This window comes from Callospermophilus lateralis (genome assembly GCF_048772815.1).
Source record: "Callospermophilus lateralis isolate mCalLat2 chromosome 5 unlocalized genomic scaffold, mCalLat2.hap1 SUPER_5_unloc_2, whole genome shotgun sequence".
Lineage (NCBI taxonomy): Eukaryota > Metazoa > Chordata > Mammalia > Rodentia > Sciuridae > Callospermophilus > Callospermophilus lateralis.
In genome coordinates, this window is record NW_027510148.1 from 614,425 (window position 1) to 619,560 (window position 5,136).

A 5,136-nucleotide genomic window follows, 5' to 3' on the forward strand; every position below is an offset into this window, starting at 1 on the left:
AGAACCAACCTGCTAGTGATTCAGTGCTCAAGCAAGAAGTTTTACACAAAGAACAATACTTAACTGAATAGGAACACTATTTAACTGTATAGGTACACTGTTTAAGTTTATAGGGAGTCCTTGGTGGTTAATTAGGGTTTGGAATTAAGGTAGTCTGGTTTGAATTTTGGCTTTCTAATGTAGAAATGAGAACACAGCCTAGTAGACACAAAAGCTGGTAATCTCCACAGGATATTGTATTATCTGCCCCCATGGCCTCCCCTGGGTAGGGAAGCCTCTTTTTCCATCATACCAAGATGGAAGATTCCAGGGTTCACTTAAACATAAGCTGACTTTGGAACTGAAAGAAGGCCTTGTGTCTACATGGAAGCATAGGTTGCCACCTGGATGGTGGGTGGGGAAGCAATGACAGTCATGCCACACCTTCTTCCTATAAGGCTGAGTTCAGGAAGCTGCTCCTGTGAAAAAAAGGGAGAGACCTTGTGGAGACCATCTCAGGACACTGATTCTGGGCAACAGAAGCACCTGTTTTCCATGTTTTCATCCTCCATAGTGGCTCAAATGACTTGCTTGTCTTACATGATTGTGTGAGATTGTGTTTCAGTTTGACAGAACTTTCCTTGAGAAGATGCAGCCTTGAGACAGGCCCTGCCTTGGAAGAAGAATGCAGGTGGCATTTCCTCCTAGGCCTCATCTGGTGAGACAGGAGCATTGATGGAGGGTGAAAATGACCACTCCCTTCCCTGGACCACTGAGGATTAGGATGTGCACATGCCTTCCTGAGATACCTTCTGAAAGAATCAACAAGGCTTGTCAGAAAAAATGCCCGTTTATTGAGGAATAGCTCTGCATATTTATAGAGCTAGGGGTGGTTTGACAGTTATGACAGTTTAACAGATTGACAGTTGGCACGGGGTGCTTCCTGATTGGTGGGTAAGGATCATATGAGTCAGCAGGGCTCACCATTGAACAGCTCTTCTGGGGGGGGGGGTTAGTCTTTGGAGTCTGGGCGACTTCCAACATTTCCCCCTCTTTGTTATTAAATGAGAGTGGGTGTTGACTCATTCTGGCTGTTTCCTGCTGATTTTGGGTGGTGTGGGAGAATCAGAGAGGAGGGAAGTAAGGAATCCCCACAGGAGGGCAGGGAAGACCGGTATGACTTCAGGAATTATGTCAAGGAAGGTTCCTTGCCACCACAGATCCATGATGATGTCAGTTCATTCAGCATAGGTCTTGACTGGAGGTATCATCAGTAGCCAGGAGTCGGTAATTCCTCAGGAGAAGCTGGTTAAATGCTTGATTAGAAATTTTACCCACCTGAGTCTGAATGAACTTTATGATAAAGGGAAGGAACAGGAACAGGGAGTTTTTATAGCCCAAATCTAAAAGGGTATCTGGGTCTGCAAGCTGCCTTGTTGGCATAAGGGGGGTTAAATGTTCAGCCTTGAGTGGAGGCTTGGGCGTAAACAGGTGATAAAGAACCAGACAGAGGGTTTGAGAAGCCAGGTCATTCTGCAGCTAACTTTGCTTGGCTTGCCCTGCAGACCAGCCTGTCCTGCACCTAACACCCTCAATTCCACTCTTCATTCCTAGTCCAATCTAGCTCCCTCCCTTCTTTTTTTTTAAAATTTATTTATTTATTTATTTATTTATTTTTTCATCTTTCATACATTTGATTCATGTGAGTTATGCTTTTCCATTTTTACCCCAAATACAAATTGCAGAATCACATCAGTTATACATTCACAATGTTTACATAATGCCATATTAGTGACTGTTGTATTCTGCTGTCTTTCCTATCCCCTACTATCCCCCCTCCTCTCCCCTCCCATCTTCCCTCTCTGCCTCATCTGTTGTTGTTCCATTCTCTCCCTCCCCGCCCCTTTGATGAATGGATAAAAAAAAATATGGCATCTATACACAATGGAGTATTATGCAGCACTAAAAAATGACAAAATCATGGAATTTGCAGGGAAATGGATGGCATTAGAGCAGATTATGCTAAGTGAAGCTAGCCAATCCCTCCCTTCTTTATTAAGGCTGCTCTTCAAACTCTCTCCTACCTGGGTCTCTGAAACCAGCTTGCTTCTTTCATTACCGTTCCGAAATATCCCAGCTTTCCAAACCAGCTTGCTTCTCTCACTTATCACTGTTCCCAGCTTTCCCTAGTCACACCAAGAAAGCACAGGCTTTGTAATAAAGAAGGCAGCTTCTCCCACGCTCTGAACGACGGCGGCCAAAGGAGGATGGTGACGCATTGTTACCAGATTTCCCTTTGAGAGCAGTCAGATCTCTCCAGGTTTTATGTGAAACACCTCAACTTTAAATACTGATGGGGGTGTCTGGCTGGAGGAGGCCCTTACAGTCACTTGCCTTGAATCTCCAGACATTGGGTGAAGAGAGAACCCAAGAGGGGCCAGAAATGAGGGGGAGCATTGACAAGAGTACTTAATGGCAGGTGATAATTGTTGGCTCTTCTGATGAAGGTGTAGGAGCGCCGGGCTTAAGCCTGGAAATATGAATCCATGGGATAAGTTGGTTATTAGGTAATTTGAATTTAGCTGCCAAGGGAGTGCACATAATCACCTGAGCAGGACCCTCCCATTTTGGTTTTAGAGGGGGCTTTTCCTCCGGTGAGCAACAGTAAACAAGTTGATCAGGTGTTAAGGAGGTAGGGTTTTGAGAGAGACTGGGGCCAGGAAGGAGCCAGGCTTGATAGCGCCAGAGTTCAGAGCATAGATGGAAGAGGAGGGGCAGGGCATAGGTTTCAGAGATGGATAGGGGTTCTGTAGGCAATCCAGGAGGAACTAGGGGATGGCCATACATGACTTTGAAAGGTGAGAGATTAGAAGGCTTCTTTGGCAAGGTCCTAATGTGCAATAAAGCCAATGGGAGCACCTTTACCCAGTCTAGGCTTAATTCCATGGTGAGCTTGGTGAGGGTCCTTTTAACCTTTCTGGAAGCCTGGGGGCAGTAAGGGCAATGGAAATTCGAAGGGAGTGATAGCGTGTGAGCCAGTCCCTGAATTATCTTCGAGGTGAATTCTGGGCCATTGTCTGATAGGATAGAAGTGGGCATCCCAAAGGGGGATTATGTGAGTAAGCAAAAGATCAACTATCATAGAGGCCCGCTTGTTAGAAGTGGGAAAGGCTTCAACCCATCCCCCCAAAAAGTATCTACCAATATGTTTTTTACTTGGGGCATGTTGGTGAAATCAATCTGCCAGTCTTCAGCCTGGGTATTACTGTGGGCCTGATGAGAAGGGAAATGTTTAGGTTTTAATGGAGTATTGGTAGTGGTTCTCTGGCAGATATGACAAGCAGAAGTGATCTATTGTAGGAGGGTCTTATCGCATGGGGAAAGGGTGAAAAAGGAATGAAGGAAAGTAATGAGACTCTGTGGACTAGAATGGAATAGAGTGAAGAAACTGGAAGAGTTGTTGGGGATCTTTGGGCCGATATCCGGTGGTAACTGTAATGAAGAGTAGGGGAGAGGAGGTAAAGCTCTGTAGGGCAGCTGATGGAGCCATTTGATCTGCCTTGGAATTCCCCATAGTATTAAGGGAGGAGTCAGTTTGGTGGGCCTTGCAATGGATTATTCCCAGTTTGGAAGGCAGCCTGGAGGCTCGTAGTAGGCCAGAAATAAGTGTGGAATTAATGACTGCTGTCCCTCTGGTGGTCAACAGGCCCCTTTCTTTCCAAATGGCTGTGTGGGAGATCAGGATATGGAAGATGTATTAGGAATCTGTATATAGGGAGAAGGTTTTTCCCTCTGATAGCTCACATGCCCTTGTGGCAGCTATGAGTTTAGCTTGTTGGTTGTGGTATTGGAAGGGAGAAGTTTTGCCTCTATGATGGATGAGAGGGAAATGACAGCATACCCCACCACTTTAACCCCCCCGTGTATAAAGGAGCTACCTTCCTATAACCAGACGAGGTCCAAAGAGATCAGGGGTCGCTCAGAAATGGTGGTAGGGCAGGGTAAAACCATCTCTAATACCTCCAAGCAATTGTGGATGGGATCTTGTGAGGGAGAAGATGGGAGGAGGGAGGCAAGGTTTAATGAAGAGCAGGACTGAAATTAGATGGAGGGATTTTCAAGAAATGAGACAAGGAGGGATAGGATCCTGGAAGGGGGAAGTGACTGTAGCTCCTTGTAAGTGAGGAAATCCTTTAGATGGTGAGGAGATGAGACGGTTAGTGGGGAGCCAAAGGTAAGCTTGTGTGCTTCTTTCTGGAGGTCATGGGCCGCTGCTAGGGCTCTGAGGCATGGGGGCCAGCCCCTGATGGTGGGGTCAAGCTGTTTGGATAGGTAGGTCACTGTTGCAAATATTCCTGATCCAGAACATCCAAACTTTGTCCCTGTTTTTCATGTACATAGAGGATGAAGGATTGGGAGATGTCAGGGAGATGCAGGGTGGGTGCCTGGAGGAAGGCCTTTTTAAGGATTATAAAGGGCTTCCCTGCTGCTGAGGGTAGGGGTTTATCTTGGGGGCCCTTGGCCAGATAGCAGCCTGGCGAGGAGGGAGAAATTAGGAATCCAGGCCCTGAAGTAACCAGCCAAACCCAAGAAGGAAAGTATGTAAGTTGACCAGGCCTAGGTGCTATATTTGATCCAAGAGTATTGTAGGGGAGAGTTGATCAGCAGAGAGGACATATTATCCATGTAAGGAGGAGGGGAGAGAATACAAACATGGTAAGAGAGAAGGAGAAAACTGATTTATTGGCAAAAGGGGCATCCCCACTGGAGCCAAAAATCAGGAGTGCCTAAGTGGCAGATTCGAACTGCAGAAATTGGTTGTCACCGAATCCTGACAGTTGAAGCTCTCATCCTGGACAGAGCCGGAGCCATGGCCAAGGCTTTTCGGGACCCCTCCTGGGGAGGCCAGATATTTCCAGGGCCAGAAAGAGGGGAGTGAGAGAGGCAGGGCAAGAGAGAGGAATGGGAGCTAACGGGGAGGGTAAGCGTCTCTCTATCTGCAGAGTCTTAAAGGTGAGAGGACTAGGACTTTTGTCCCTGAGGGCCACCATAGCCTTAAAGGCTGTGGTGGGGTGCTTTTCTCCCCGCAGGTGGGCAAAGAGATTTGCTGGACGGTAATCAATATATTGCAAGAGGGTGGATTCGCGGCACTGGGGG